Source organism: Haliaeetus leucocephalus, unplaced genomic scaffold, assembly GCF_000737465.1.
Source record: "Haliaeetus leucocephalus isolate CR32 unplaced genomic scaffold, Haliaeetus_leucocephalus-4.0 Scaffold295, whole genome shotgun sequence".
NCBI classification, from domain to species: Eukaryota; Metazoa; Chordata; class Aves; order Accipitriformes; family Accipitridae; genus Haliaeetus; species Haliaeetus leucocephalus.
In genome coordinates this window covers 4,692,122-4,716,829 of record NW_010972731.1, presented here as the reverse complement: position 1 = coordinate 4,716,829, position 24,708 = coordinate 4,692,122, and the positions used below count along the sequence as shown (strand labels likewise).

The window sequence follows — 24,708 nt, the reverse complement described above, 5'->3', positions numbered from 1 at the left end:
ATTCAGACTTCAAAATTCCAGGATCAATAAGACTCTCAAGTTATTATTCTGCACCTGGAGCTGGCAGGAGTCAAGAATAATCATCTTTGGGTGTGATGAGTCTGCTTTGTGTTAAGCACGGCTATACTGCACGGGTGGAGTCACAACTAGTCCCTGCAGGTTAAAGGGTTGTGTAAAGGACAAGTTGTGTAAAGGGCAAGTAAAGGGGTAATGAATTGTAGCAGGTGTGGTGTCTTCTCTGTGGTCTAGTCTAAGTGATTCACTATATCGCATGTGTAGCAAGGCTCTTCTGTACACAGTGTGAGTGAGTGTGTGTTTAGAAGAGCTTTTACTGCAAGGGTTGAAGAAGTAAAGTATGTGTCTGTTGTTAATTCTTTACTTCTTGGCACTGGGCCTGAAAACCCCAGAATACCAGTAACTCTATTAAATGCTTTTTGTTAGGTTTTCTCTAAGAAAAAACATTGTTTCCAAAGATAGAAGTATTTCTTGAAGGAATTCTTGTATTATTTTTAGTTCCCTCTGAAAATTTGTAACCTGAAATGTGACTGTAATGAGGTAAATGTTAGCATGCGTTTGCCAGATAGTTCCTCTCTTCTCTGTTGTAGTTTGTTGTAGTGGAATGGGCTTTGTGGTCATGAGTTGAAATATTTGGAATATGTCTGTGATCTTAAAGCTTGGCAGTTTTATTACATAGGCTTTACAATAGTCATAAGTATGTGAGTTTTCCTTTCTTCATGCTTAGTTCCACCATTGTACAGATTTATAGATGCCATAATTCAAATGGAGTAAAACTTGTAGAAATTGATGCTCCTTGGGTTCATGTTCAAGCTGTAGAATGGATTGTCTTACTGTGCACAAACCTTTTTGTTGCTTCTGGCATCCTTAAAAACGCTCTTTTCTTGTGTTGGTAGGTGGGGACTTAAGTCAGGCAATACTGGCTCCAATGTCCTTTAAAGCCTTAGCAAGCAGAGCAGAGTAGTGTGGTATCGATCAGTATCATGGTATAGATCCACTTCATCCCTGTTTCTCAGAAAAGGAATTCTGTGAAGTTTTGGGCAAGTTGATAGAGAAGTTAGCTGGTAACATCAGATGAAATGGAAATTTGCCTGAATTTGTCTGTCTCAGAATGTTTCTCTATGTTGTCTTTTGATCACTATTTTGCTTACCACCAGACAGAGCAGGATTAGATGATGCTGACATAAAATGATAGGTGGCTATTTTATCCTGTATTCTTAGTTGTTTCCAACAGTGGCGCTAGGTTGTTGCAGGGAGATTTCCTGAATTGTTTCCCTGAATGGGTCAGATGTGCATGGTGTCTCTGGGCAATAATGAATTACCTTTTCTTCTTCAGGTGAAAGCACGGAAGAGCGTGCGAACCAATTGCTACACCCTTTTATTTATAGGGAACAAATTCTAAGTTTTTTTTCATGGATGTGGATTAAGGGCTACATGGAAAACTTTGGAAAGGAGCTGTGTTCTCTGGAGGTTTGTTTTGCGTGATGTCAACCTTTAAGCCTTTCAAAGACTTGCTAGAAGCAGGATTCAAAGACCTGATATTCCCCTTGTAAAGTAAAACTTTATACTTCACTTGATTGTGTTTGCCTTTCTGACTGTAGTGTTGACTGCTGAATCCCATCTATTTTGAAATTTTGGGGGAAAGTTTTTTGTTTCAGTAAAAATCTGAAAACTGGAAAGGAAAATTGAGGTACAGGCAGGACTCCTGGTGTCTCATCATCAGGAGCAGCAGCTGTAATCAACTGTCTGTAGATCAAAGAACTGGCCAATAGCAGCTATTAATAACTTCTAACATAATGCTCTGCACCCTCTCAGCCTCTGTACAAATTTTGGAAATGTTGACACCTGCATGACTCATCTCACAAACAGAGGAGACAGCAGGAATGAGGCACCTTGGAGCCTCAGTTGTTTCTGAGATGTGGGAAAAACAGTCTCTGATGCGGAGGGCTGGGACGAGGAAGGAAAAAGGGAACTCGACACATTTAAGTCAAGTGTGGCAGAAGGGTCGGGGCATCCTGGGAGCCCCTGGTGTGGATGGGCTTGGGAGGGCAGCACACAATCAGCTTGTAGAGTGGCACAGAAGAATGAGAATAGCCCATCTGTGAGCATCACGCACGTGGCAGCAAAGCAACAATGTGCACAACTATTTTGATTAGATCCAGGTAAGGTCTGGGGAGGCTGCAAAGGAAGAGAGTTATGGATCTGAGCTGAAAAGGCCAGGCTGACACTATTACTTTTTGCTAGACTAAGTTTTTGACCAACTGTGCGGAAAACAATTAAATCCCTAGTTAACAGAGGATATACCACTGTGGGCAACCACAGTTATGCTCACAGAGGAGTGCTTCTGGCAGCTCAGCATACACTGGGAATGCTGTGTGGTTGTTGCAGGAGCAGCCTTCGCACGGTCCCTGTGCACTGCAGGTATTGCTGTGGTCCAGGAGCATCCTGAGTTTAAAAAAGCCCTTAGAGCCTCTAAGGCAAATGCATCCTCTTGCATTACATTTTTTAGCTTCTACCTTTCAGCTTTGTTCATAAACCTTAAAATTCACACCATGCACCATGTCTCTCTTCCCTGACTTCTTTTATCAAGTTTTTTTCTCCTTTTTTGCTACAGAGTACTTAATTTACCAAAATCTCTTTCTATGTTCCCTAGCAGAGAGCCCTTTGATACTGTTTTTTTCTGTTTCTTCTGGCTGCCCTAAACTGTTACCAGCAGCCCCACCTCTGAATAAAGGCCATAGAGGGAAGAAGGGATGTTCTTAAGAGGGATTTTTCCTTACTCTGAAAATGGAGACTTTCCCATCCATTCCAGTAGCAGCTCTGTGTGAGGCAGGAGGCTCTCTGGTGAAGATGGGGTGATAGTGATAACGCAGTAGGAAAGAGGAGGAAACTGCGTGGCACTAGGAAGATTTTGGGCTGAGGCAACAGCTTTTAACTCATTAGGGAGATGAGGTCTCTGATAAGTCCTTTGCTTGACGTATAAATGGAGGCAGGAAGCCGTTAAAAAGAACGCAGAGAATGAGAGAGGAGTGTGTAAGCCCTGGAGGGTTGCGTGTGAGTGGTTTATTAATGTATGCTGGGAGGATGGAGTTAGGTGATACACTGAGTCGTGCCTGACTCCCTCATTCCCCAGCCCTTGCTGGGCAGGACAGCTGCTGGGAGCGCTGCTGCATCTGCATCGCAGACATTGCCTGGATTACAGGCACCTTTCTAGAAACCAAAATACAGAAGGATGCTTTCACCCCGGATCACTTCAGAGACTCAGTGTCGCTGCGTAAGAACTAGTCCTATCAGAGCCTGATGGGGCAGAGAGCTGGAAGACAAAGAAAGGCTGAGGGGGAACTTTTAAAATCCCCTTCACTGATGGCTGATGAGAAAAGCTGGATCTCTAATGCATGGACATGCAAACACATAGTCTGTTCTGGGACCAAAAATGATTGCTTTATGCTCCCAGAACTGCCCGCCCCCAGCCTCACGCCCTACTCCACAACACTGATCTGGTTGAAGAAAGCACTTTACGGAGTGTTGAATGTAAAGCAGGAGGGAGATGCAAAGAAGAACGCCATCTGAAATGGTGGCTGGAAAAGCAAGCAGGCTGTTGTCAGCCTATTTCACGTGGTTAATGAAGTGTCACTCGCCATCTTTTTAAAAGTGTGTTTTGGAACTGAAGAGGGAATGAGTTTGTCCCTGGCCAGCCTGCTATAAACACTTAAATAAACAGAATTGTAGTCGTATTTATGTCAGGGCATGAGTTTTTGTTTTGATACTGGTGATATTAACAGTTTTCTTGCCAACCATGGTTAACTTTTACTACCTTGCTCCCATTACTTCTAATCTCAAGGTAAATATGACAAAACAAGAAGCTTCTGTCATGCAGCAGCTACTGTGAAAAAGCTCTGATGTGGAGTTTAGTGTTTGAAAAGTTAAATGCAGCTGCACAAAAGAGAAATCATCATAAATATAACTCCATTAATAGCGATTTTATTACAACACACTTGGCTCTGTATGAAACTTTAATGAAGAGAGATTTGCAGGGAAGACTCATGCTGACACCTTCAATGGTCTCCAGCATTTTTTACATTGAGAGATTTACACTGTCTGTGAGCACCATATGTACTCTAATCAGTTAATTATGAGTCTGACAGTTTCAGCACATGAAATGCCATATGTTCTGTGTTTTTGTTCCACCACAGGCATTACTGCTGACCTCAAAACTCATTGACCAATTATTGTCACCTTATCTGCACCTGATAACTGCCGCGCATCTGCTGGCAGTGAAATTGGGCATTGTTGATTCTTGTGATGTTAGTCACAAATCTGCTCCTTGCAAAGGGAGTTACTTAGCAGTCACCCCGGTGTTTAAAGTGCTTAAATTTAAGTGCGGATGCAATAAAATGTTTATTTCAGCTGTTAACAGTTCCTCCTTGTCTTTCACCCAGTTTCCCCCATCAGTGCTTTTCCACTTTTTTACCTTCTTTTTTTTTTTCTCTCTCTTTGATCCACACTTTATGTTTATCTTGCTTTATCCCTCTGCTGTATTTCCTCTCCACCTCAAAGGTAAATTGCTTCTTTACATAGCAGAAGGGGTTTCTGTGATGATGGGAACTTTACAGAGAAATTTCCTCCCATCTGTGCAAGGTACAGAGGAGTTTGTTTTTATTTTCAGATTTCTTGTGCCTGCTTTCTCTACCTCTCTGCTGCCATCCAACCTTTGTACACTGTTTTTTCTCAGTGACAACTGTAAGAAACAGTGAGAAGATTACTCTGCTCGCTTTGGATGTCCGTAAGGAGCAAATCCGAGTCACTAGAGCTTTCCTGCCACTCCAGAATGGCATATGTTTCACTTGCCTAGACTTCTGCTGTCATTGTAGCATCTTATCTGTGACTCATGTGGGAGAAAACAGGCTCTCTCTGGAGATGATGCTAATGTGGTCCATGCATCAGCTACCACTGATTGCTGAAGCAGTCACAGGGCTGGACATCATCTTCTGACAAAGCAAACACCTTGTCGAAATATCATTTTGAACCCGAACGCTTTGGCATCTCTTGGCAGACTTGAGCCTTCCCGGAAACCACTGCGGTCCTTTGCATTTCTTTTCTAAAGGAGAGTAGGTCAGGCTCCGTGTCCTCCGGCAGTCCTGCAAAATGGATTATCTTGGGTTCTCTCTTCTTTCACATGTTTGATCTTCCTTCAGACCCGAGTGACCTTGTCAAGTCAGGGAGCCATTAGTTTCTTCCCCTCCCTTTTACACCTGCCAGTGGCTGTGGTTTGGGAGAGCACCTTGCAAATAACCGTCCTATAAATGAGGAAGTCAAGTCACGGAGGGGCTTAATGATTTGTTAAAGGTGACAGTCCCTGCTCTGTGGAAGAAGAGTGCCTCTTAAATCTGGTTGATGCTGCAGCAGAGCCTGTCTCTGTGTATCTGAGACTTTTTGTTTGGTCGAACTAGATTTTAAAACTCAATTACTATTAATTTTTTTGAGGACATTCCCCATTTTGCATCTGTACTGAGAGTTAGTAATTGATCAAGAGGAGTAGTCCATGGCACTGCCTTATGCTGGAGGTATTCCGCACAAACCGGCATTGTTTTCACTACAGATAGATTTTTACAGCTATTTTTAGTGTGTGGATGCTCTGACAGTTTAAGAATGGCTTTAACTCAGTAGTTCCTAGGGACCACAGCTAACTGGAAGCAAGCCTCCATCATTCTCAAGAAATGAGAATGTCCTGACACCAACTTGCATAGAGTAAATTAAATCGTTGACTAAGAAAATATCTGTATCTCTAGCCTGTGATAAGCTGGTTTATAGACAAGCCCCCAGCTGCAGAACAACGAGCAGCTGTAAGGAACCTTTTGTCGCTCTTGGCTGCACATTGAAGTGTAGGCTATTGGAGTGCATGGGACAGAAAAGCATTTTCCAACTCTGCTGCTGTCTTGTGCTTCAAATGCAGTAAAAGCAAGGGGAGAGATTGTAATTGCCATCACCTCTTGCTGAAAGTCATGCTTCTGGTGTAGATGCAGTCCATGACACTCTGTCCCTACTTCTTACTGACTAAATCATGTCTTGACTCTCTCTAAACGTAAAAATTTCTACTAATGATAAATATAAATTATCCCCTGTGCTAGCAATGCAGGGAGTTTAGGGTGGACTTGTGCTGTCTGAAGTGTTTCAGTCTGTGGGAAGCATACCGAGCCTAGGTGAGACTGTGCTAATGGCATCAACCTGCTGTCTAGGTGTGATGCTCCAAGGACATGGGAATGCTCCTGTACTCAGCCTCTGAAGGATCTCACTTCAGCCCCAAGCAGATTGATAGATGCCAGCAACAAAAAGATTTCTGCACACACACACCCCCCCCCCCAACTATGCTCCCCTTCAAATGATCTTGGTATGAACAAATCCTCCTGTAGCCTTTTCTGGTGATGTTATGAATAACCAAGCACAAACGAGGCTTGACCTAGGGAATTTGGATTAGCTTCAGATGTACCTGGCTATAGGAGACAAGAGAAACAGATGAACTGGGTCTAAATTCCTACAGAAGATTTAAAATTGGGTTCTTTCTTAGTGATGTTTTGGAAAGAGGAGATAACTGATGTGCAGTTTTGAGTCATATTTACCACAATAGAACAGGGGAGAGCATTTCATATGGTGTCGAGAGCTTTAAAACGCTTTACACTAGAAAGCCTGCATGCCTGTCCCTAGAGATACAGGCTCTGCAATTAGATGTCTTTAGGTGGAGGAGGAAGCAAGAATACTTTTGGAGTGGGAGCAGTGGCCCCATCCGTGGCAAATGGCAGCAGACAAAGATGTCACATAAAAGATCTGCTTTTGTGCAATATGGTGTATATCACCTCCTGCTGCGAGTGTGCAGCTGTGGGAGCAGGGGGCTGAAATCGGGATGCAAGTAGCGCAATAATAACATGTCTCTTCCCTCACAAGCAGAAGACAGAAAGAAAAAGGCAAATTAAGCACCTTTGGGGAATGGGGTTAGGAACAGGTAGCTTCTAGCTTTTCAAAGGGAAGGCTTTGAAAATGTAGAAATATGTTTGTACGTCTTAGGTCGGTCTCTTGCTTGTCGTTGCAAGCCAGGCAGTTTAGAGAGAAGGGCTGGGAGTCAGTAGGGAGGTTGCTGAGCAGGTTCCTCTAGTGCTGGCACCATTTTGCTGTGTTGCATTCCACAGTTAAAGAACTGTTTGGGTTTTTGCAATGTTAGAGAAATATTCAACAAATAGGACAAACTGCATTCTGCATTTAATTCCGAGATTTAACCTCTCTGAATCTCTTTCAAGCTGGAAAGCATGGTCATTCTAGCACTGGTCTCATACATGTGGACAATGTGGCTACAGCCCATGTCATTGCTGTGCCACATGTCTGGTAGCAGGGTTTGTCTTCGGGGGTACTTGAGTGATCCTTGGATGGGAATGATCAAAGCTTCCCAACAGCTTCCAGGGTATGTGGTCTCTTTCTGGAGCAGGGTGCTGGGATCCTGCTGGAGGCAATGCCACATCGTCTGCAGCACTTCCAGCCCCAAGTTGCCTGAAGTGTGTGGTACGTGTTCATGTTGCTCACCACCAGATAAATATTTTGGTGCCTGGCTCATTAGTGATGGGAAAACTGGCCCATCCTGGCCAATTTCTCTCCAGACTAAAAAATGGGTTTGTTTATGTTGGATTTCCCAGAAGTGCTCTCAAGCCAGTGCATCTCATCTTTTTTGAACTATATTGGTGATTCAGGCTTCAATGCTAGCACAGACACAAGGTTTATGTTAAATGTCTCCTAATTATTGGAACTGCTGCTTAGGAACATTCTCGCATTGATGAAAGCTTTAACAGCTCGTGGAAACCAAGCAATTTGGGGGGAAAAAGGAAGTAAATATCTCGGGCAAAAAGTAAAAGCTAAGATTGCACATTGGGATAATGTTTTACACCAAAAATGCCATGGAAATTTTAGCAATTCTGTAACTCTGCATTGTATTAATGACATTAAATAGTGCTTGTCTGGGCATCTTCAGAGATGTTCTGAACTTGTTGAGATTTGTTGATTTTTATAATGATTGGATTTGAGTTCTGTGATTTGTAGTGCTTCGTTTCAGAATAATTAAATAATCTCTGCATAATTAAGACTTAAAGTATGTATTTGTAGGTGTTTTCGTGTCATCTTTTAATTCTCGATGATGGTCTCGGTAAGAAAGAGGAATTAACATTTTCAACAATTATTTTCTATTTAAAAACATGTTGTAAAGATTCAACAGATTTACTGCAGGGCCTCCGTGCAGGCTTGTTGTTCCATGGCTCAACACATTTCTGCCCACTGTATTTCTGTGGGCTCCAGCTACAGAGTTTTGTTGAAATTCTGTTACCAAATAGTTATAATATATAAACAGAAAAAGTGCTTTGAGGAAACAACATCAACACAAGCTTGTTCCCATGCTCCTGTGGATCCTAATACTCCTGCTCTTTGCAAGGATTGTAAGATCCGCTTTAATACGCCTAATACTTTGGTTATTTTGGCAATTAGAACAACAGTAGTTACTGTCTTGGTTTTCTTTTTGAAGCCCACTGATTCTTTGTTTTGGCCTTAATTACCAGTAGTAGAAGAGGTGTTTCTTCAGGGAACTAATTAGTCTGAAAAGCCTGGTTCAGCATAGTGCTTGAGCATAGTTAGTTGAATGGTGCCTAAATGCAAGAGCCAATTGCAACTGTTTTATTTCAGAACATACAGAAAATTATTCACCCTTAATACTTCTCCATAGTTATGAGTTGCATTTGCTCCCATACGTTCACCTTGTCTTCCCATATGGACTGATTTGTCCATAGGCTGCAGCATCTCCATTTCCCCAGTTCGGTTTCATGTTAAGGTCGTGCAATGGTGCTGTACTCTAACTCGAGTTATAACTTGAACAGAATTTAAAGGAAGGTGGCTGGAATTCTCTCTTTATTTTTCTCTTTTTCACTTAAATGTGACTAGCCTACTAATATGTGGAAAAGGCTGGGAAGAGAATAAGTGAAAAAGCCAGCTGATAGCGGTTTTCACCAAGCTGTGAATAAAAACTAAGCTGTTGATATAGATCTGCTCTGTTCAAGGGTGGTCCAAGTAAATTGTAAGGAAGAATTCTGTTTTCTCAGAGGCTTTGCAATTTATCTATTTGCTTTAATCAGTGTTAATGTCAAATGTGCTTTGATTGTCTAAAAGTTTTTCAGCAAAACAAACTGGAAGTCCTAAGTTTTGGAAAAAGCTAGTCTTCCTGTAATGCAAGTTGTAACATTTTTCTTTTGAATTTTATTTATGCTGTTTAATAAAACAGGCAGTGCTACTGTACAATACGTGTGCCATGAATCCAGCTGTGGTGGCAGTAACATAGATATGAAATGCATGGCACATCGATTTGACATATTGAACTGATTTATGTTTTCAATTTGTTTAAATGGCTATAATGGCTATAGCTTTGACAGTTGTACACTCAAATTTCAGTTCTATTCAAGACCACATTAAAAACAGAACTGATTTCTGGTTTAAAGCATTTATTTTTATCTATTCTGTGTTCTCTTGCCTGCATTCCACATGTAGACTCAAAAACATGAGTTCTTGTAACATCAACTTTACTTCCTTTTGGAAAATTGTAGAAACAGCTCATTTTCCATTGGAAAGCTGATTCTTGGAAGAGTTGCTAAACCTAAGTTTGTTTAATTTTTAAAGGAAGTCAACAAGAAACTTGAAGGATTACATGTTACTCTATTATTGATGTATAAAAAACCAGTGATATATTCAGTAGCTATGAACATGAACAGAGTAATTATTTTGTAGAGGTTCTTTTAAGTAGAATATCTTGTGTAATGGGAGAGTTTTTTGAGGCTTCTTTGTGTAAAGACTGCCACCGTACATTATTTATGTACACAAAGAAATGATGAATGTCTGTATCAATATTAATTTATGGGAGTATCTCTTGAGAGCTCACAAACTCTGAATTTTTCTTAAAGTCAAGGCTGTGCAATGCAGTTGGGAACTGGCCTAATAGTAGAGACTGTAAACCAATGATCTTTATGTGGCTGATATTATGCTAAGCTAGTCGTTGCCAACCCTATCTTTGGCAATTATATTCTGACTACTCTTAATTTGATTAACAGTTCATACAGATGCAGTGTTCTTCACTTTCTAATCATCTGGTTTGTTCCCTTGTATAACAAGTCATTTCATTAGTGGAAAATGCAGCCTTAGGTAGATCAGTTCCCTGACCTGATTTCTCAAATATTCAGATAAAATGTGTGCGCCTTTCACCTCTGTGTATCTTGTTACACTAGCAAAATAAGGTTGCTGGTTTCTGAAGCATTTTATGACCTTTTGTATGAAGAACGTTGTTATGGACAGCTAGGAGTGATGTCTGTCTGACTGCGGTGACAGACCCGTATTTCTCTAGGTGGGAACATTCAAGCAGTGGCTAAACTGTGTTCGCTTGTTATTTGCCTTCTGTGCCTGTGGGTATGAAAGGGCAAGAGCACCCACTTGCAGAGAGCTGCAAGGAGACCCCCCCTTATTCAAAGAGCCTCAGCTGGAGGTACCCAGGCCTGTGACATTGCCATTCTTACGAGGTGGCGATTACTCCCTCTGTGTTGTTTGCTCAGAGATCATCGGAGTGTACTTATTTGTATCTCAGCTGCAGCATGGCAGCACACAGAGCTGTTGAAAAGAGAGAAGTTGTTAGCATTATGTATGGTGTTTATTTAAAGCAGAGTTGCTCCTTGTGCTTGGCAGAGGCCGCCTGGGGCTTGTGATGAGTGTAGAACTACCTATGCAGATGTATGTAATTCCAGGGAATGTTTATAACAGTATAAAAGACATGATTAGTCTTAAATTCTTTCAACATACATGACACCAAACATATCCAAGCTTCTTTGAAAGTGTCAGTTAATTTTTTAAATTTATTATTACTACCAAAAAGCACAGTGTAAATACCTGTCTATACATACATACGTGTTCCTAGTGCATGTTCATGAAAGCATGTCTAAAGAATTCTAGATGACTGACTTTATGCTCTTAAAATAACATAGCGTCCCAGGCTAATTCTACAGGCTTTTTATTGCTTTGCTGTTTACTTATGTTTCTGAAGACAGTAGGTGAGACTGTCACAGCTATATAGAGAAATGACATTTATCTTCACAGTGCAGCATGACCTTATCATTCATAAGTGGCATTTCCTCTCAAGATAATGAGCACCTTTTTATTTAGGCCAGACAAGACCCAAATTCATTGTATCTGATTTCTACAACCTATCAACACTTTACCCATTACTGTAATTATTGCAGATATTAGTTTCTGTTGTATTCCACTTGCTCTTTGGATTCCACTTGTTCTTGTTTCTGAACAGCAGAGAGGATTGAGAGAGGGAAAAAGTCACGCTCGAGTCTTCACAAACATCTGGGAGCTGCTGCATGGCACAAATACAGCCACTCCTCCAACAAATGTACATTTTATATACCCTTCTTATATGGCCTCTTCCACAAAGAGTGAGTCATCATTTGGGCATGTATCAGCCTAGGATGGACAAGCAAGCTGGTGTTGCCCTGAGGTCAGCCACTTCTAGGCAAAGGTGAATCTCGTAGCTGTTTATCTGCTTGGTTAAGAAGAAAGAAAATTTAAGCGTGAACAGAAGGTTAAAAAAAAAGTGCTCACAATTCTTACTTGCCAATATTTACAGAAGGGAGCTATCTGTCATGCTCCATGTTGCCTCCCCCTGGCTCTATTGCTTGATTTAATTTTGCCTGCAGCATTAGCTGTGTGTGTACTCACTGCATCCCTTGTAGTGCCCATCCAGCAGCGAGCCTGTACATGCCTCTGGAGTAGAACTCCCAGCCTCAGAGCATCCCATGCTGTGCGATGGAGGAGCAATTCAATACATCTTGTACCTTTGTGGTGGGAGCTAATAACTGAGATTATTTTGGCATATGTTCTGACTTCCTTCCTTTCCTTGCCAAACAGAGATCTTTTATGTTTCTATAGCACGGCTTTGCTAGACAGGCATTCAGGTGTGAGGAACTCAAAGGTTTCTAATGGGACCATCAGGCTGTTTCACCTTTTGCCTTGTCAGTCTGCATTTGCTAGAGCGAGAAGCGATTGTGAGTTGCTGGATTGCTTTCCTGAAATGAGTTGCTGTTTGGTTCGCTCAGAGAAGATAAACACTCACATCTCAGAAATAACATCCTGTCTGGCATCTTTGTTGGCAGTCTCAGCAGAAGGGCCAAGGAACGAATGGACCATGTCTAAGATAAAATTGCAGTGCTCCCTCTGGAGTTAATCATTTCAGCCCAAAACTGAGAAGCACTGATGGGGCAATGTAAGGAAATACGCATTTCTGTTCCTTCTGCTCTATTTTATGGTTAAAAAAGGACTTCGGCCTTAGATTGATTAATCCCGCACTATGCCCTCAAAGTAACTCTCCTGCAAGTTTTTACAATGAAAATTAAACTGATGGTTGGCAAACATGGAATATGTATCATGCCTGCGCTATGCAAGGATGGTTTGTTTACTTGTTCTGTTCCTGTCACTGGTTGGGTTTTTTTTACCCCTTGCATAGCCTTTACAAACTTTTTTTTAAATAAGGGAAGGTATTAACTGATGGAGTTTAAAAGTTTGGAGTACAGGCCATTTTGATAGCCTTCTCCACCTCCCTACAGGAGGAAATAATTTAACTTTGAGAAAGCTATAAATCTGTGCAGAGCTGGCATGGGGTAAGCCTCCATCCCCACAGAGGAGAAGGCTCTGAGGAGGTCCTGGGCTGCACACTGGCAAATTCCACGTGCTGGACAAGATCTGCCATGGAGTTGCAAGGAAGGACTTTACTGGATTAGTGAAGGACCTTAACGCTAGTCAAACTCCTTGGAAAGAGAAACCAAAAGGTTTTCTGCTCCTTGGATCCTGTGAGAGCCTCCTTCAGGCTTCAAAGAAGGAGCATAGGATTAAGAGGAGTAATTAAAAAGGATAATTAAGTTGGCTGCTTTGATGAATGCCAGAAAGCTGGAGACGGGGGATGTTGTGGGCAGTCAGACTAACTGTGGGAGAGAGGAGGAGGGTGAGCAGACAGGTTGGAACAAGAGCTGTGAAATAAAAATTCCAGTTATTTTGAGAAACAGTTATTGGAGTTTATTAGAAATTTTTCTGCAAATGCTTTCCAGAAACTAGATCCTCTCTGGGAATGACTCAGATTCCCCCAGCTCTGTTGTTCATCGAGATGAATATTTTCACTTCTCTTGTGATGTGGATGGCTGCTTAACTTTAACGGTTTTGAGTCCACTCCTATTTTGGATGACTTACCACAGGACAGGCTGCATGAACACTTTCAGTGCTTTACTTTAATGACTGCACTTAATAGTATGTTGAGTCTGATTACGTAGAAAAGACTAGAAATTAGTCCCAGATGGCCCACAGGAGCTTGAGTTTTCAGGTAGGACTCTATTGATAACATAAAAGCCTTCTTCAAGTTGTGGGTATGTAGGGATCTTCAGGGCATCTTCAGTATTAAGTCACAAGCATGTTTTCCCTGTGTACTCATGGTTTATACGCCAGCTTCAGTTTGCCTACAGAAAGCAGTTCCATCATGCCGTCGAGCCTGAGCGCTGTTTCTGAGTGAACTGCACCAAAGTCAGCATCATAGTTGGGTGTCGTGTTTTGCATGTGATAGAAGCTGCCTCTGTTGCCTCTTTGTCTCTCTGTCCCTGCTTACCCTCAAGTGTGGCACAGGTATTAATTGATGCTGTGACATGGGTGTGTGCCTTCTCCCATCCCTCGTCCTTCAGTCCTCTGGAAAAGTAGAAGCAAAAACGTATTTGTCTGCTTCATACATGTGCATGTCTTCATGGTTTTTTTATCCTTCCTTCCCACACCCCATCCTTTTCTGGTTTTTTATATTTTTTACCACGATTCTTCCACCTTGTTAGCCACCTCCTTCCCAACAAACCAGTAAGCAATAACAAGAGAAAACAAAAAAAATCTTGCTGTTTCCTTCAAGTGCTTGCTTTGCATTTCTTGCCTATTTATAGATTATTCATTTAAGCCATGGTGGCATTCAATTAGAAATGTGGTGAATCCTTCTTTCAAGAGCATGCCAAGAGAGGATCTTTCTAGTTTGCTTGCTTTTTTATGATTTTTGCTGGAGCCTCTACAGTGTGCTTAGATTCCATTGGGATTTGTTTATTTTGAATAAATTCTCAAATAAAAGTCAAAGAGTTTTGCTCCTCTTCAAGGAAGTTACAGGAGCATGACCATGGTGCGGAGGGATGTTTGATTTTATTTGAGGGTGGTAAAAATGTATTTTACACAATCTTTTTCTTCCAGTTGTCATCTTGGAGGATTTTTTATTTTTTCAGTGTAAGAAGTATCTTTGGATAGAGGTACTGTTAATCTCTCTTTTTTTTTTTTCCCCTACAACTTCAAGCAAATTCTGCTTCTAATTTCTAGTCTGTTTGTAGTACTAAACTGATGAGATATAATACTGTAATTGTAAATTGTGACTGCCTGTGGCCTTGCAAAGGACACATGATTTTTGTGCTTTGGTTTCTCCTTTTATTGAGCAGGGTTGGTGCTAATCATCTTCAGTCCTTCATGGAGTGTTGGAGAGGTGTAGGAAGTTTATACTGGCATATCCCAAAGAGTGAGGCAGGAGTTGTGGGTGAGACACAAGTACATCACAGGCGAGAAGTTGCATGAGACCTGCGTTAATAAACTTGGCTGGACTTTTGCTGGCTCTATGAGGTGTGGAATGTTGCCAGGGTTTTTGAAGTGAAGCTTGTCTGCAAGGAGGCTGGAAACAACTGATTTATGCAATACCTGGAAATGTAAGTGCTAGCATTCTCCTTCAAGGGTAAGAGCTCTTTGTTGTGGGTAGGTATGTGATGGGAAAAGATACTTTGCAATTTTTTTTAATGCCGCATATTACTGGTAAGGACTAAGGCTGGTTTTGCTTTTCCAAAACAGATTCAGAAAGCAAATACTGTCTTAAACTGGGTCTCTGCATTTGCCAGAGCCTCTGCAAAATGGTTTTAGCAGCCAGTAGCTGTACTAATTTGTTGGGTATTTTTTCCCTTTTTTGTTCCCCCCTTACTGCTCTTTGTTTTTATGCCATGATACCCTGGCAGGACAACCAGGACGAGGCAGAGTCATCTGGGGGGCTAACCCAGAGAACAGGTATAAAATTCCAAGAGAAATTCCTGCTTGGCCTCAAGTGTGAATATACCTTCTGTGTCAGAGGAGAGTCTCTCTGTTAAACTTGCCTTGCTTACAGTGCCGTACAGATAATACATGAAAGGAAAGGTGCAGGATGAAGGAGGACAATTACCCTATTTGTTTTTCATCTCACCTCCCATGATAGGACTTGATTCTTTGCTCCCAGGTCAGTAGCATTTAGAGCAGCCATCGGTGCAGATCAGCTGTGCTAAGCACACTGTGACATTTGGAAATCCCTGTCTGGAAGGGGAATTGAGCAATGAGCTTCTGCTAATTAGAATAGCTATGTTTAAAATGTAATGTTTGCTTTGTTGAGCAAAATCCTACTACACACCTAGATTAGAGACTTACTCTGGCAGCAGGGGAGACGGGTCCTCAGCAAATGTGTTCCCAGGGTGGAAGCAAGGGCAATACAAGCATTGCTTCGTCAGAGCAAACGTTGCACAATCTTGTCCGGGGGGCGAATGTTGTTACCTAGCAACTTCCAAGAGTGCCTGAAATTTGTTGGAGACCCTCCGAGGCTTAGGCACTTTACGCACTGTTCTGCTGGATGCCAAAAATACGCTGGCTGTAATTTCACAAGCCAAGGGTAGTGCTGGCTTAAACCCCTCCTTGACCTTTATTTGAGCTAGTATAACCTGCGCAGTAGTAATAAAGAGAACTAGGACAAGAAACCAAACTAGCTTAAAATTAACCCAGAAGAAAAAAAGTTTGATTTAAACATGGATCTTCACTTCCATGATGGTGTTTGCCGGCTGGCTCACAACAGTTGCACTGGGAAGCGTGCTGACATGCCTGAGGGCTCTTGTTAGGAGTGTGTTTGTGGGGATAGCAGTGAGATATAGTTAGGGACAGGGCTTACAGCTCACACGTATCATTAAAGACTTCTTTTCTGAACTGTCACACATCACCAGCTGCCAAACAGCCTTGGGCAGCTTAGAGGAAGGTGCTGCCGTTGAGTACTCAGGGGTGCTAAGGTCGGTATGAGTTGTTCAGTAGCCTTGTTTTAATAGTTAGAAAGGTTAATCAAAGTGACTGTAATATTAGGAGACTTGTATAAAAAGAAAACTGTACTGCTGCTTAGCTTCCAATTTCTTTGTGTCATCCAGCTACAGATCTTCTGGCTGGGGTCTAATCAATGCACAAAGCCCTCTTCCTCAGCATTGCTTCCATTTGGGGCAGAGGCTTTCCATCCATACTGCTTTTGTCTGAATTTCTATTCAGATTCTAACTGCCCTGAAAAGCTTCTTTTAACTCATAATGAAGTATGAGAGTTTCTCTCCAAAGATACCGACCATCCACTCGTGTCTTTAGAAGCATTGCCACCCTTAGTCTATAGGGGTGTAGAGACCTCTCCTTGGCAAGCAGAAATATTTTCCAGGTATTCAACTGTCAGCCCACTGAAAAGAAAATGTTGCTTTATGGTTGGTAGACTGACAATAGCTCTTTATACCTTTAAATTAAAAGTGACACACTCACATAAATCATTATAACAGTACTGTATGCAAACAGTGCCTGGATCCAGAGTGGTTATGAGATGACAGTGAATTGGGGTGAATACCCTTATTCTTGACTTTGAGAAGTGCAGTGACAATGAATCATTCTTAGTGATGAGATGCAGCAGTGCTGACTCATTGGGCTGAAATTAGAAGGGCTTTTTTAGGTAGAGATGTAATTCCACCATTTTTTCTGATGAATGGATAAGTGAACATTTTTGTTGGCTAATTTACAGACTTCAGCAACTAACTGTCATTTCATTCCCTCTAGCTATCACACCTAGTTGGAGGCAATGGACAGGGGGAGAACCTAGATCCAGGGAGGTGGTACTGGAAAAAATGCGTAGGAAGGAGTGGCAGAAAAGTTCACAATTTCGTAGAGTCACTGGGTGTCATATTGCCACCACTTTTAGTTTTTGAGATTCCCTTTTTCTGGGTTTGGTGAGTGCTAATGTTTCCTTTCATCAAAATAGGGATTTTGGAGCCTGAACTCATTCTGCTGATAATCTAAAGGAGACATAAAAAAACCCCTAAAAATTGCTGGAGTTAAAATTTTGTCAGAAAATTAAACATATGCACAAACATTTGCTCCCCCCTTACCCAACCAACTTTGTTACTACATCTAATAGCAAGGGATTCTGTACCTGTTAGCTACTATGTCTTCTGCTTGTAGTCTCTAGCGCTGCTTCCCAGTTCAAGAAGGGTTAATACAACCTGAAGAAAACATCATGCTCACTGGATCCCAGAATCGCTTGTAGTACCGGTTTTCAGATCAATTAAATAGCAATTAAATAAACCAGACTCCCAGAGGCACTGCATTCGTTTCAGAATCTGGTGCCTGGTATCCCTTCATTTCGGCTTTAGAGATTTGGTCACAGCACAGTAAAATTAATTCTCTTTAGTGTCCTCCAAATGATTTGTATTCCTCTCCCTTTTTGCTGTTTCCCTGTGGAATGAGCTGATACTGTCCTAATGTTTTTTAGTTGCACTAATATATTAATAATCTGTTTTACTCCTGGCAAGAGATTTGTGGTCATCCCTCAATAGACAGATTTTATGCCAGGTTATCTTTCTGCTGTTGGGTTAAAATTTTGCTAGGGGAGCAGCAAAGGAGAAGGGACTCCCTGCTATGACTGCACACTCAGCTGCTTTTCTGAGGTGGGAATATTTCTGAGCCCACAAAGAGAATAATATTAGTGGCAGAGGCTTCTCTGATGGGTGTTCCAGTGATGGCGAATGACTCCTTTGGAGAGTCCATCAGCATCCAGCAGTCGCTCGTGTGTGTCCGGGAGATGCTGTACTGGCCGACTGCATAATGCTCGAAGCAATTGGCTTGGCAGAGTTTCATCAGTCAGACTGCCCTTTGCTGTTGAGGAAGCAGCTGCAAACTCACATTTTTTTTGTTTGGCACTGTATTCTCTCCCCAGGGGCTGCAGCACCATTTGATTAGGATGGAAGGAAGGAGACCTATTGCAAAAGTGTATTATTCCCAGCAGAGCCGTGCTAATCTTTTGGTCTCTGTCCTCTGTCTTAGCAAGGTGTTGAATGAAAAGATCAAGGAAAAACACGAGGAGAGAGGAGTTGCTCGGCTGTTGCCCCTCAATCTTGCGTCAACCTCGGCTGCAGTTCAGAGAGTAAAACAACAAATGCTTGCTCTTGTTTTGAGATGTTTTTGCTAATCTGATGCTTTTTTGTCACACAAAAAATATGGTAATACCTGAGCCCCTTATTTTCCCACCTACCTGCTTTCTTTGTAGGTGTTTCAGTCTGGCATAGGGCTGTCTGATCTCCAGGGACTCATCCTTTCCCAAATATAATGCTCTGCATTTTTCCATCTCCCAATTTGCTTTGGTACTGTGTACCTTACCTGACAGCATCTGCCTGGGAGATTATGTGAACCGTGTTGATGGAATACATTTTGAGAAGTTCAGAATCTTTCTCCAAGTTTTACATTTATTGCAGTTGTGAAGGTCACCTTTGCTTTGAGGATCAGGGAGATTAGGTTACCACCACCTTTGAACGTGGAGGTGCTCGAGTTCTGCACTTAATATGGCGTTTAATCCATTTACTGCCCGAGTTGGTGTGGCCCATCAGGTGCGTTTTGTGTCAGTAGTGGCACCTTGTGCTCAGAGATTACCTTCGGTCAAAGATTTTTGAATGGTTTTACAGAGTGAGTATTATCTTTACATTAGAGGGGAGGGGGGGAGTTTCAGAGAGTTTAGTACTTTGCCCCGGGTCTCTCAGCAGTTGTTTGGCAGAGTGGGAACAAAAGCCCAGTCTCTGCTGCAGAACTATGCCGCTTATTTTAAGCTAGTTCAAGTGACTCGCCAGGAATATGGATGTGGGCAATTTCTGCTTGAAATCCTATCTTCCTCATATCAGTTGTTCCACAGTGACTTTGTTTACACCCCTTTCTCATAACCTAACCCGTGAGAGTTTGGGGTGATTTCATGATAATAAGCTTACTGTCAAGAATTCTTGACATTACTAAGTGACTGTGTCTCTGAAAAGAGAAGGAGAGAGATTGGTCTGTCCTTGAGACTTAAGAGCAAGAGCAGGGTTTCATTCTTATCTCTTTGTCCAGTAAATCTTGATAGTGTGTTGACAGGAGCCCATGTCTTGCAGATATTTTCCCTGTATCTTCAGTAATTATAACTATGACTTCAGCAATTTTTCAATTTGCACTATCATTTTTTTGTTTAGCACCCAAGAGCCTTTGCTTTATTCCTCCTTCATTTTGGTAACCAGCTGCTTTTTGTCTCTCACTTGGGGGCGGCATTTCCCTGCTGCACGTCAAATCCAGTAGAAAACTGGTTCTCAAAGAAGTAGCAGCTCGTGCTTTTTTGATGAAAAACACCCTTCACTACTCTGCACAAAGCAGTAGCCTTCAGTCCCTGGATGTTGCGGTTTGCCATGATGCCCAGGAGCATGGGTCCCTGGGGATGTGGGACATCTTCCTTACAGGCGTTATAGTTTCCTGTCCTTGCTTGGGGTAAAATTAAGGAGGACTAAATTACATGGAAAACCACATAAGCTGTGGCCTGAGCCACATGCTTTTCATTGAGCTGTAAGCCTATCCACATACTGTAAATTATGTCAGTAAGTAATGGTCTCTGTTTTGCCTATTGCAGCTTTTCTGCAAGTCAGAGTGAGTGTTGCTTCACTCTATATAAATTTCTGAAACACATTCAAAAGTTGTTGGGGAATTTTCCCCTTCACCTTTGCATCAGACCGAGCCCCCCACCACCTCCAGTCCAGCTCCTGTAAGATAGCTTTTGAGACAGCACCAGAGTTTATTTGTAGCTGTTATTTCCCACTTTATAAAGGATGTGCATTTGATTTTATAACCAAGAGAACTTTCCTGAAAACAGCAAAATTGAATCTGTAAACCAGCAAGGAAATTATTTAGCAATGTCTGATACTAAACTGTTTTCCTTATTGTGATTTCAACTGATGCAGTTTTGTGAAAGATCAGTAATTTCATCTACAAAGCATCAAAATATTTGAAATTAGAAATGACCATTTAACCCAGTGTAATTTTGTAGTACACTTCAGAGATGCTAAAACAATACTGTACTGCTACCAATCTGCAGTAACAGTGTGCTAATGGATTGAAGGTGGAAGGTATTGGCTAGCATGGTATAAATATGTAACTTTAAAGTATAAACAGGCAAATGCATGCATTAACTGTTGAAAGCTGAATCCCATGGGTGAGATTTCAGATTGAACACTAATGAAAATTTCATTTCAGTTCTCTCAATATTTTAATATGCAGGATCACAGTATGCAAATAAACTGAAATCTAACTGGAAGTGGCTGGTGAGTTACTTCTGTCTCAGTGTCTGCCACCCCATAAGAAAGCTGTCTGTGGCTTTTGTGAAATCAAAGTTTTCCTCCTGTTTTCCCTACAAGTCACAATCTTACAAAAATAGCATTGTGTGCGAAATAATTAGTGGCTGCAACCTTCTCATCAAAGTGTTCTCATGATATTCCTCTGTTGTTCCACGTAACTCATCAGCGTGGTACGTAGAGCTACATGTTTTTAGGTTTGATTGAATTGTAAGTGTTACAGTCAGTGCTTTCCTTATCAGAACTGTCCTGGGAGTGCAGCCATGTTTTCGGGTTTCCTTCTGTATTTCAGCTGCAGCTTTGATGTGCCATATTTTCCTTGTGTCTCCTGAATCTGATAGAAAGAGGCGATGTGGTGCTTTTTTTCCCCTTCTTCTCTAGCTGCTTATGGCATCAGATAAAATACGCTGGCTTGGACCCCATTATAGGTCACATTGCACTTTAGCCACACATTGAGGCCATCTAGCTTGAGCCAAGAAGCTTCATCTTGTGTTTTCTTTTGTAAGTGATCAGATAAATAAGTCACTGTGAAATTACCCAGGGGGTGGGGGGCAGCCAGCACAAGGAAACTGAAATGATTTGGCATGTTAGAACATAACAAGATTCCATACTTCTGTGATCAGTAGCCGATATAACCTTGTAAATGTAAATTGTGTGTTAACTTTCTCAAAGAGGAGAGGCAAGAATTTATCTTAGAAGTTAATTAATTTGAAATAGCTATTAATTAACATTATACCTAAATTTGCCAATCATCACACTTGACTTGAATTTGCATACAACTGTTGCATATAAAAAACTGCTAAGGGTATCTTGGGCTTCGGCGTGCTGTAAAAATGCCATGTTTTGCAGCTGTGTTACAGCTCTGCCAGGCTGAACCTCCTCCTCTTCCCTTCCTACGTGGCGGTGCTGCCCTTCCAACAAGTGGCCTTCCTTCTGGGGACCCGCAGTTGGGATTTATAGCTGTGAAAGCACAACCCCAGAACAGGCAGCTATGTATATTCTCAGGCATTTCACCCTGATGAGGAAGAATAAAAATGACTCTTTTTAGTTTGAGGTAGTGAATGTGCTGCTTGTTTCTCTCCCTTGTAAAGTACCTACATTGTATTAATGTGACTGTTAAGATAATCATGTTTTTTGATGAAAGCATAAGACTAAAATGATGTTTCCAAATGAAGGTTGTTTTGATTTATTCTCTGTATGCAGCACGCATAATTTTGCTTCTGTAACTCTTGGAAGCAAGCTTTAATTTTATGGCTCTGGCTGTTGCTACTACTGTGCTGTGCCATACCTATGAGCTATTTAATGTGCAACATCGAGAAGTAAATTAATGCAGGTCCACAAAGAGAGCGCTTCGATTTGCTAATTGCTTGTAGAGCGGAGGGTGTTGTTGTGTAGAGAAAGACTGTTCATTAGAGATTGAGTAGCTAATTTTTTCCTACAAGTGAGTCTCACATTTGAGCTGCTTGTGTATTGGTCAGGGCAGTCGGCTCATGTTCAGCCCCCGGAGAAGAGCGTGGGGCTGTTGATGCAGTCGGTGTCAATACCTGCATTGTAACCACCAGATTGCTTTAGTTTCATTCATTAAACCCTCCCTGACCAGCCTCCTCCAGCATTGTCAGTGAAGGATGACTTTTGGAAGGTATAGAAGACGAATTATTGATGCAGGGAAGCAAGCTAAACAATTCAGAAATGTCTCCTTAGGAGCCGAAATCAGTTCCTCTCCTTGGAAACCATTCCTGCTCCTCTTTCAGCCCTGAGTTGCAGTATCCTGGCGAGGCCAGAGCACAGGTTATCTTTCCCTTCCTGCCTCTCTCTTTTGAGGATGACAGTAGCATTGACAGTAGATTAGACTGTGTTGTCATGTAAGATGAATGTTTTGAATTGACAAACCCTTTTTTGGGAGGATTAAAGTAATTGACTGAATACTTGAGAAGATTTTTTTTTTTTTTCCTGCTTTGCTACTTGATTTTCTTTTACCTGGTTGTGCTGCCTTCAGTGGGCAAATTGGACTTTATATGTATTTGTATATCTGATTCTTAATATCTCTTTGCTTATCAGATTTCTTAATGCTGGAGCTCAGTGATCTGTGGGAATTTAACATGTGTATTAAGTAATGAAAATTTCCTTGGAGCTTTAAGTTAACTTTTATGCATAGTCTGAAAATTCAACACGCAAGTCTATCCTACTGAGAGATTCCCGAGATACCAGGGTGAATGCGATCAATCGAATAGCCGGTAAAACAGAGCTGAGCTACGTATAGGTGGAACATTGCTTTTCCCAGTGTGAAACTCTGAGATGGGACTGGCAAACTGCTCCAGCATCAGCTGCAGATAACGCTCCCATGCCTGCTGGTGCAGGGGTCAGGGACTCTTGCACACCATCTCCCTCTGAACCACCCTAAATGCTCAGGTTCATTGCTCACGCTTTTGTTGGCTGCAAGTGGCCAGAGATGATTGAACTGAGAAATCCAACAGTTCGTTTCCGAAAAGGTAAATTATAAGAAACAACATAACACTATTTCTTTTAGGTCTTTCCCGGTAAATACCCGAAGCGGGGCTGGGTTCAGGGGCTCAGCACGTTCTCAGGCGCCGGTCCAGAGCCCTCTGCAGCTCCTCCCTTCCATGGCCGTGGTGGCTGGCAGCTCCTCCAAAGCACTCTGATTAAGTGAGATGTGGGGATAAGTTCAGAGCCTAATTTCTTCTTCATAATTAAAAATGTGTGCATCTGTCATGCTGCCGGTGATTAGGTTGTATTTTCTTGTGGCCTAGAAGGAATATGGCAGTGAATCACTTTGCAAGCAGCTGTCCTCTAACAGCTGAGCTAGGTTCAATATTTGATTTAAGCTAATAAAAAGTCTGGGGTAGGGCTAATGTTTACAAACTGGATGTGATAAAGCATTCAGATCATCTGTTTCACAGCCAGGAGAGAGCAGGCACAGGGGACCCCACCGAAAGGTTGGGCTTTGTCTCGCTCTTCCGTACGTGGGTATGGGCAGGGAGCAGGGAAGTGGGGAGGGTCCCTGCTCTGGTCTGTGAGTGCATCAGACAGCATCGGCTGTGCTGGAAAAGCCTCCTTGTTTCCAGCTGTGTCATTGTAACAGCTCTCAATGCATTAAATATGTCCCTTTTGCTCTTCTGTGAGAGTTGTAGTCAAATCATATATTTAAAAATCTTTTAATCTTCATAAATCATTTCTTCCAGCAATCTAGTCAGTTTAGTTGCTGTCCTCTGAATTCCCACTGGTTAGCTACTCTTCCCCTTTGAGATGAACTGCCTAGAAATAAATGCAATGAAGAAAACCTTCTTTGTGATTTAATTCTTACCTGATTGCTTCTCCAAGTCATATTGATCTGCCGTTATCATGGTGCTGTTTTGGACTTGCTGTCCCGGTTTGCCGCTAGGTCTCTGCTGGTATAGCAGCTTGAGAAGTTTGTATTTGGTTATTTTCCCCAAGCCATATTATATATAAGGTAAATTATGGAATATTTCCTGCTTGTATTTCTGATTTCTCCCATCCTTTTGTATTATTTCTCTCCTGTCTAAAAGTTTTTGAAGCCTCTTCCTGAAGTAAAATGTGTCAGGATCTTTTCTATCCTTTTTTTCTGAATTTTAGCACGGTCTTGTACTTTAAAATGCTGCTACACCCATCCAGTTAAACAGGTTCCTAGGGTAATGTTGTCTTGATATTATAAAGAAAAATATTTCCACTGTGAAGGTGACCAAAGCTTGGCACAGGTTGTTCAGAGAGAGGTTTTGGAGTTCCTTGGAGCTCTTTGGAGCCTCCTTGGAGATACTCAGAACCCAGCTGACCAAGAGCCCTGAGGATCCTCGTGTAGCTGACCCTGCTCTGGGCAGGGGACTGAGCTGACCTCTTCCAGTCTGAATTACTCCGTGATTCTATAGAAGTCTGTACTAACAGGAGGCTAAACAGAGACACAACCCTCAAATTCAGGAATGGTAGCTACTGTAAGCAAACATGTAATTCTTAATGGCTCTTTACATCTAGTTTAGAATAGGCCAGTAGTTCCCATCTAAAGGTCATCTTCATATAGGTAAGTGTAATAAATGTCGGGGGTATTTTTGATCAAAAATATTCAGTCAGTCTTGGGGTGCTTTGCAAAGGCTATGCTAGCATC

At 41.8% G+C, this 24,708-nt stretch overlaps 1 protein-coding gene across 1 annotated transcript in view; it reads left to right on the top strand.

The window, feature by feature from the left end:
* The window catches only part of MAD1L1 (MAD1 mitotic arrest deficient-like 1 (yeast)), a 376,265-nt gene that overhangs the window by 161,247 nt on the left and 190,310 nt on the right, over positions 1-24,708 (top strand). The gene's annotated exons all lie outside the window — the stretch shown is intronic.